This window comes from Palaemon carinicauda, chromosome 12 (genome assembly GCF_036898095.1).
Source record: "Palaemon carinicauda isolate YSFRI2023 chromosome 12, ASM3689809v2, whole genome shotgun sequence".
In the NCBI taxonomy this organism is placed as follows: Eukaryota; Metazoa; Arthropoda; class Malacostraca; order Decapoda; family Palaemonidae; genus Palaemon; species Palaemon carinicauda.
In genome coordinates, this window is record NC_090736.1 from 30,222,825 (window position 1) to 30,232,824 (window position 10,000).

Genomic DNA, 10,000 nt, shown 5'->3' on the forward strand with positions numbered 1-10,000 from the left:
AGTTGAAGGCGAATTTCATCAATTTGCAATCAAGAAGTACATTATCGTCTCATATCGCTCACGGAAGGACCATTCCGGCGAAATTTATCCGGCCATAAATCCGGGTTAAGAGGCGCCGAGTTTCGTAGGCCACAGCAGCTGCCCGGGCAGAGGCCAAACTCCCGTCTGTTATTCAACATTTGTGGACGAAGACCTTTGTTTTCCATAATGCTATTCTATCCGTTCGTTAAATATTCGTCTGAGGTGAAGGTGAGTAGGAAGATTGATAAATGTAATCTATGCACATTTATGTTAATGTTGATAACTTTCTCTTATCATTTATAAAGGAGATAGATTCATTCTTTCGTAATAATTGTAATAATATTCGGATAATTATAATTTGATAAAATCAGTGAATATAATTGATAAGGTTTCGTATATAGGCTGATGAAATCAGTGAATACAATTGATAACATTTCGTATACAAGTTGATCAAATCAGTGAATACAATTGATAACATTTCCAGGATATCATAATTTTTTTTTACAAATAATTTGAATTTGCTACTTCATAAATAAATAATACTTGAAGCAAACATTAAATAGACAATGGACTTATTGTCCGAAATAGCAACAACATCAAAACATTTGGGAAAATTTCTATTTATGGATATTAGAAATAAAAAGTTTTCCTTAATTACATAAATATGAAGGTCTGGTTCCCTAGTGATGTTCAAATTAATCTATCTAATATAGGAATGTTACTTCATCAAGATCGTAGTCGAAGGTCTTTGCAACTGACCACAGTCGTTGTAACGCCAGATATCTTGTTATAATTGATTATTCACTGTAACTGGATATATACAAATCTTCCTTTGCGCCTTGTGAGGAATTTCTTGCCTATCTTGTTTCCTTTATTTCATTTTTTTTTCAAGCATTACAAGTTTTATGTTAATGAAAAATCAAACGCTATTATGTAATCAAATTTATATAATAGAAAGAGAGCCTCACCTTATGCCTTATTTGCCTTATTTTATGTTTGGGTTCCCCCAGGTCCCTTAGTGTGAGGCACCTAGTATATCCACCAGAGTGTTGCTAATGCATCTTCCGGTGTATTTTGCATCTTTCAGCCTTGGATGGTCTGGGATGCATCTTAGGTATTTATCGAGCTTATTCTTAAACACATCTACGCTCACTTCTGATATGTTTCTTAGATTAGCTGGCAGCGCATTAAATAGTCGCTGCATTATCGATGCTGGTGCGTAGTGGATTAATGTCCTGTGCGCCTTCCTTAGTTTTCCTGGTATATTTTTTTGGCGCTATTAATATACCTCGGCTTGCTCTTTCTGATATTTTTAGCTCCATGATATTTTCAGTAATTTCTTTTACAGTATTTGCTTCCATGATTGTATTATCATGTAGCGTTCTCTTCTCCTTTCTAGACTGTATAGATTTAAAATTTGCAGTTTTTCCCAGTAGTCAATGTCCTTAACTTCTTCTATTCTAGCAGTATAGGGCCTTTGTACACTCTATATTTGTGCAATATCCTTTTGGTAGTGTGGGTACCATATCACATTGCAGTACTCGAGTGTACTACGTACATCAGTTTTGTTAAACATAATCATGTGTTCAGTTTTTCTTGTTTTAAAGTGTCTGAATAACATTCCCATTTTTGCTTTACATTTAGCCAACAGTGTTGCTATTTGGTTGTTGTATAACATATTCCTATTTAACATTACACCAAGGTCTAGAATTGCTTCCTTTTTTGTGATTGTCTCCTTATTAGGTCCATTGTATGCATATACCATTCCTTCTCTGTTTCCATAATTTATTGGTTCAAATTCATCGGAGTTAAATACCATCCTATTTATCTCCGTCCATTCATACATTTTGTTTAGATCTCTTTGTAGTGAGTTCCTATCTTCATCACAAGTAATTTCTCTACTTATTCTTGTGTCATCGGCGAAACTTCTCACTACAGAGTTTTTAACATCACAGTCTATGTCTGAGATCATAATAACAAACATCACTGCAGCTAATACCGTACCTTGTGGCACGCCAGATATTACCTGAGCTTCCTCCGATTTCTCATCATTTGCAACCACTATCTGTTTTCTGTTTTGCAGGGATTCTTTTACCAATTTTCCTATCTTTCCCACAATATTATGCTTTCTTATTTTTTTCTCTAATATATTATGGTCAAAGGCTTTTGCAAAATCTAGATTGATCACATCTGTGTCTTTTTCATTTATCATATTTTTGTATATGTTTTCATAGTGTGCTATCAGTTGGGTTTGTGTACTTTTTCCGGGCACAAAACTTTGTTGACCTATATTAAACAATTTATTTTTAACCAAATGATTCATTATTTTCTTTTTATTACCCTCTCATGCACTTTCATAATATGTGATGTTGGACTAACAGGTCTATAATTGCTTGTCTCTAGTCTTGATCCACTTTCGAAGAATGGGGTTATATAAGCTAATTTATGTTTAGTATATATATCGTCATATCTACACTTTGTCTTAGCATTATTGCAAATGGCTTCGCGATAGTGTGTGTGTACTTTTTTTTTTTTTTTTTTTTTTTTTTTTTTTTTTTTTTTTTTTTTTTTTTTTTTTTTTTTTTTTTTTTTTTTTTTAAATCGCTCGAACTCCATCTGGTCCGGCTGCCGATCCGTTTTTAATTTCGCTTATAGCCTTGATAATATCTGCTTCATTAATATCTATACCAGGTAGATATTCAACATTTTCTTCTCTCCTTTCTGTTTCATTATTCTCATTCACAATTCTTGGCGTAAACTCACTCTTATATTTTTCTGCTAATATGTTGCATATTTCCCTTTTTTCATTCCTTAACCGTCCTTCAACTCTTAGAGGGCCTATTTCTAATCTCCCTTTATTCATCTTTTTTGCATAGGAGTAAAGTACTTTGTTTTTTTTTTTCTTTTATATTTTGAAGGGTCCTTTTTTTTAAGTCCCTTTTTTCATTTTTTTTCGATTGTATAATCTTTAGTTCTGCATTTTCTATCTTACATTTTATTTCCATCATTTTCAACACATTTTTTTTTTCTTTTGCAAGAATTTTCTTACACTTTATAATTTCCTGAAATAAGATCTTTCTGCCTCTTGGTATGCATGTCTTTTGTTTATTTTTTTTTTCGGTACATATTTTTCAAAAGTTTTCTCCAGTATTTTATCCAGTATGTCCGTATTTACCTGTATATAATCACTTACGAACACATTTTTCCAATTTTTGTTCAGTTCTTCATTTATTTCTAACCATTTTAAATTCTTTCTATAAGAGAGAGAGAGAGAGAGAGAGAGAGAGAGAGAGAGAGAGAGAGAGAGAGAGAGAGAGAGAGAGAGAGAGAGAGAGAAATGTGTTCTTTCATATTATTGAAAGATTACCTTTTTATGTCCTTTTAACGCTCAGAGAGAGAGAGAGAGAGAGAGAGAGAGAGAGAGAGAGAGAGAGAGAGAGAGAGAGAGAGAGAGAGAGAGAGAGAGAGAGAGAATTTGTGTGTTTATGTATGCGATATTCATGAATACTAATTAATCCTATTAAGATTCCATCGAATTCCATTAAACCTCCCGATGACCTCAGAAGCTCTTCTATCAATAATTCCCTTAATTTTAAGATACCTGATAGATAAATTACGAGAACGAAATGGGATAATGGGACACAAATTATGTACTCGTAAGGTTGGTGGTACTATCATCACTGCAAATGTCCATGGCGGATATAGACCCGAGCGCAATGGAGTTCATATATACTTTCAAACAGAATCTATGAAGTTAGTTGCCCTGTTATAGTTGCAAATTAATGCGATAAAGTTGGATTCTGGATGAGTTTAGAACTTCCCGTATATATATATATATATATATATATATATATATATATATATATATATATATATTATATATATATATATATATATATATATATATATATATATATAATATATATACAGTATGCATGTATTGACGATTTATCGCTGAAGCATGCGATTTATATTGTTGTCACTAACCTGGAGGAAGGATCAATGTCAGACAAACGAAATTTTTTATAACCCTCTAGTTTAGTGACCGATATATATATATATATATATATATATATATATATATATATATATATATATATATATATATATATATATACATATATATATATATATATATATATATATATATATATATGTATATATATATATATATATATATATATATATATATATATATATATATATATATAATTACTCACTAAGCTTCAACCATAGTTGGAAAAGCAGGATGCTATAAGCTCAAGGGCTCCAACAGGAAAAATAGCTCAGTAAGGAAAGAAAATAAGGAAATAAATAAACTACAAGAGAAGTAATGAAGAAATGAAATATTTTAAGAATTGTAACAAGATTAATATAAGTGTTTCATTTATAAACTATAAAAAAGTCAGAAAACAAGAGGAAAAGAAATAAGAGTAAACAGTGTGCCGAGTGTACCCTCAAGCAAGAGACTTCTACCCAAAGACAGTGGAAGACCATGGTATATATGCTATGGCACTAGCTAATACAAGAGAACAATGGTTTGATTTTGGAGTGTCCTTCTCCTAGAAGAGATGCTTACCATAGCTAAAGAGTCTCTTTTACCCTTACCAAGAGAAAAGTAACCACCAAACTACAGTGCAATAGTTAACCACTTGATCGAAGAAGAATTGTTTGGTAATCTCAGTGTTGCTAGGTGTGTGAGGACAGAGGCGAATGTGGAAAGAATAGACCATACTTTTCAGTATATGTTTAGGTAAATGAAAAATGATCCGTAACCAAAGAGAGGGACTCAATATAGTACTCTTTGGCCAGTCAAAAGACCCAATAACTCTCTAACGGTAGTATCTCAACCGGTGTCTGGTTCCCTGACCAACATACCACCTCTCTCTCTCTCTCTCTCTCTCTCTCTCTCTCTCTCTCTCTCTCTATATATATATATATATATATATATATATATATATATATATGTGTGTGTATATATATATATATATATATATATATATATATATATATATATATATATATATATATATATATATATATATATATATATATATATATATATCGTATATGAAATGTTTTGCATTGCAAAACGAAATAAAAATTGATCATTGTAACATAAAAAAATAGATTAAAATACCCACCGTACAAAAGGAGCCTTAGTGTGCCTTTTCTTTGGCTCAAATCTCCCGACCCGTATCATTGTGTTTGAACTTTAGCTGACATGGCTTCCTACGCAGGAGGGACAGGCTCGGTGAAGATAAGTCGGGAACTGCAGGGAAATTGCCAAACTTCTTCTTTCGTTTGTTTAAACTTATTCCGGGAGGAAGGCAAAGAGTTTTGCATTCCCCTCTTTTTCCTCTAATCCCTTGAAAGATCACTCCCAGGGCAAGATGGAAAATCTTTTACGTCTTGTTTATATCCTAGGAGAGAGAGAGAGAGAGAGAGAGAGAGAGAGAGAGAGAGAGAGAGAGAGAGAGAGAGAGAGAGAGAGAGAGAGAGAGAGAGAGATATTTGTGCTCTTGCAAGCTAGTAAAACTTTTTTATGTCCTTTTTTACGTCGTGTAGTCCATGAGCCAGACAAGATATAGGTACCACCTCTGGTAGCAAAACTTTTTTGTATCAATTTATTGATTGTGTTCCTATAAGTAAATTTAAATGTGATAACCTCTTCAACGGAGTAGCTTAATATATTTTTAGGCCACTCAAAGTTTTTGCTATTATTTTTTATTTTTTTTTTCATTTATTTTATTTCATTTTTTTTACAACCTTTGTAATTTGTTGTAAAAGTGGGGGTTTCATTCAATAATTGGTGTGTGAATTTTGAGAGACAGTGCACATCTTTCAAACCAATGGGAAAACTTTTATATCCCGATAGTTTATCTATGATTGAACTAGCAAAATCATATTATGAAATAAAGAAGGAAGTACAAAATTTTAAGACAGGTACTGCGGCTGATAATGTGGGAAAGGTTGCATTGGGGATCAGAGATGACATCAAGAACATTGGCATTAAAACATGGTCAAATACTACTTCAGAAATGAATCAGATAGACATACCTAATTCTGTAGCACAGTTTTATAAAACCCTGCTTACAGGCACGATGAAATGTGAAACCCCTTCTAAAAAGGTCCAACGCCTTACCAACTCATTCGCACAAGATTTAGTTTATGTCGTTACTTGTGGCAAATCTAAACCAGCAAAGCATATTATTTTACCGTTTGCTGTAAAGAGGCTTACAGGAAAAGTTGAATTGATACGAACACTTGTTCGGCTTGGTCACAGCGTCTCATACACACAGGTTGGGTCCAATTGAAACAGCCCTCTGTTTTCAAAATCTGGCATTATCTGAGGGGGAAGTTGCACTACCAAGGGACATACATAAAAATGTCTTCACAACATTAGCCTGGAACAATATTGATCGACTAGAAGAAACAGTCAGTGGGGGGGGGGGCACATCTCATCGAGTTAATGGCATAGCAGTTCAAAGAAAAGCTACCATTCCTCATCAGGCCATAAAAGCTATGCCCAGTCTTGAAAGAACAAAGAAAAGGAATATTGACATAGATCCCAAACTGCTACCAATCTGCAATGCCGGAGAAGGCTTTGGTCCACCTCTTATTCAAACCACAGAACGAGATTAAAAAATCTATGTGTGGCTACTTACGCGACTGTGTTACCCAGACAATCAAATGGTTAGTAGCTGGACTGGCTTCAATATTTTGATCCACAATGATATTGTAGTGGTGCAGGATACTGTCAGCTATCTTCCTACCATCAATGCGCCTGCCACACAGTTGTCAACAGTCAACGAAATACTCGTCAAATCATTGGGCATCAAGACTTGCCTTAATCTCAACTCAATTGTATGTGTGTTTAACCACGCCCTCTACGCTAAATCAACAGAATTCGTATGGAAACACCAAGATAGGTTCAAAGATATCATTCTCAGGTTGGGCGTCTTCCACACTATATGTACTCACCTGTCAATAATCGGAAAAAGATTTCAAGATGCAGGACTCAGAGACCTGTGTGTCGAAGCAGGGGTCATTGCTGATGGTTCAGTAGCTGGCGTTCTAGAAGGCAGGAAATATAACTGTGCGGTCAGGCTCCACAAATTCCTGTATGGAGCGTTCATAAGGCTTGCGTTGAATTGCTTTCTTACATGGCTGAAAAATAAATACAGTGAATACAGGGAGAGTTTAGCAGAAGCCATAGAAGTAATTGAAAGCCTAAGCGAGGACGTTTGTAAAGAGACATTCCAAGAAGTACTAGGTAACAAGTCATGCATTCATATATTGAAGCGCTTCAGTATACTGACATGGTCGAAATCGTGCTGGATTTAGTTCGAACATCAAATGCCTAGAATTAAAAAAAGATGAAGATGACGTGAAAGCCTGTGTAGAACTAATGGAGAAAAGTTGGATAGATCCAATAAGTCAAGGTGAAAATGATTTGGTCTGCATATCTACGTGCGTCCTGGTACCACCCGATATAGAAAGTGACCTTCTCAGAGCTCATAGTGTTGGAGAAGAAGCCTAAAAGACATTTAAGGAGGATCGTTTGGAGATTCATCCACCCTCAACTAAATTCTATGATACAATGAAGAAGCAGAATCTGAAAAGTTTCTCACATATAAAGAAAAAGCAACACAGCAATAAGACAGCCAATAAGGAAGTGAATCTGAAGGCAGACAAAAACTTGTTTGGCCATATGATAATTGTCGCTGAAAGTAGACAACTGTGCATCAAAGATGTTCTTGCACATCCACTGGGGCCTTTGCCATGGGCTCTGTCAAATACTGATGGAACTTTGCGAAAAACAAACAAAGCTGCACTTGCCCGGGAATTGGAAAAGAATACTGCATCAGCTGAAACTATGCCAGAGCCATCAGTATGTATAATTGATGGAATGAGCATGGTTCAGAAAATGAAAGGTGACGGAAAAACCTTCGCACAGCTTGCCGATTCTGTGCTTGCTCAGGTTTTTCGAGAAGGTGCTCACAGTAAATGAATTGACATCGTTTGATGTGTATTGGGAAACATCAATAAAAATGCAGAAAGGTGCAACAGAGGTTCTGCTGGTGCCACACAGTGGAAGAACATTGCACCTGGTCATACCATTCTTCAGTGGAGAAAGTTTCTGTGCCACTCTGAAAGCAAAATGCGTCTTATAGAGTTTTTTTGTAGAGCAATGGAAGCAGTCTGCAAATAGAATTAAGGTGAATGTTAAGTATCTATATAAAACCTGTGGGGAAAAGTGTTATCTGCAGACCAAAGATAACTTCAGTGAGATTGAATCGCTGAACTCAACACATGAGGAAGCTGATACAAGGGTCTTCCTAAATGACAAGCATGCATCTGAAGATGGACATAGATCTGTCATTATCACTTCAGAAGATACTGATGTCATCATACTGAGTCTTTCGTTCAGTAGTGTGATACAATGCTCATTATATCAGAAGTGCGTGACAAGTAACCATACTCGATATATAGATATGACAAAACTTGCAAGTGCTATTGGAGAAGATGTCTGTCAAAGCTTCATAGGCTTACACGCTCTTACTGGTTGCGACACGGTTAGTGCATTTGCTGGTCGTGGCAAGCTAAGTGCACTAAAGCAAATGAAAGCAAAGGAAGCCTATCAACAAGCCTTCAAGCATCTAGGTGAAGCATTGGATGTATCGTCAGAACTGTTTGAACAGCTTGAATACTTTGTTTGTCGAATGTATGCATCTTCCTTCACCACCTGTGATGTCAATGAGCTGCATTATCATATATTCTGTACGAAACGTGGAAAGGTGGAGTCTAGCCAGCTTGCACCATGCAAGGACTGTCTCTATATGCCCGTTCATAGGGCTAACTATCAAGCAGCTATTTGGAGGCGCTCACTTAGTAGTACGCCAGCAGTTCCAAATCCCAACAGTCATGGGAGGACCTCAGACGATGGGATTCTCACCATAGAATGGATGAAAGGATCGCCGGCACCAGATGCTGTGTTGCAACTAATGTCTTGCCAGTGTGTTCGTGAATGTAAACTTCCAGGCTGTACATACCTGACAAATGGACTAAAGTATACTGATATGTGTAGGCATCAAATATACTCCAATCAGAACATTGAAGAAGCAGAAGATGTTGAAGTTGACCTGGATAACTCTGGCGATGATTATGATGATGATAAAATTGATTAAAACTGATATTTATGTCGACATCTGTACAAAAAATAATAAAGTTAACACGAACATGAAGCTATATTGTTGTGCATATAGCTTGCTTATGGTATACAATGGGGATGCGTAAATACCGTCTGCTTGAACAATGCGAGATGTATAGAGATATAAGAAAGATAATGCCTATGTATATACATGGGATACATAGGCTTTATATACCGGGATACATACACACACACACACATATATATATATATATATATATATATATATATATATATATATATATATATGTGCATATATATATATATATATATATATATATATATATATATATATATATGTATGTATATATATGTGCATATATATATATATATATATATATATATATATATATATATATATATATATATATATATATATATATGTATATACGTATATATATATATATATATATATATATATATATATATATGTATATATATATATGTATATATATATATATATATATATATATATATATATATATATATATATATATGTATATATACATATATTTATATATATATATATATATATATATATATATATATATATATATATATATATATATACATATATATATACATACATATATATATATATATATATATATATATATATATATATATATATATATAGATATATATATATATATATATATATATATATATTTATATATATATACATACATATATATATATATATATACATATATATATATATATATATATATATATATATATATATATATATATATCTATATATAT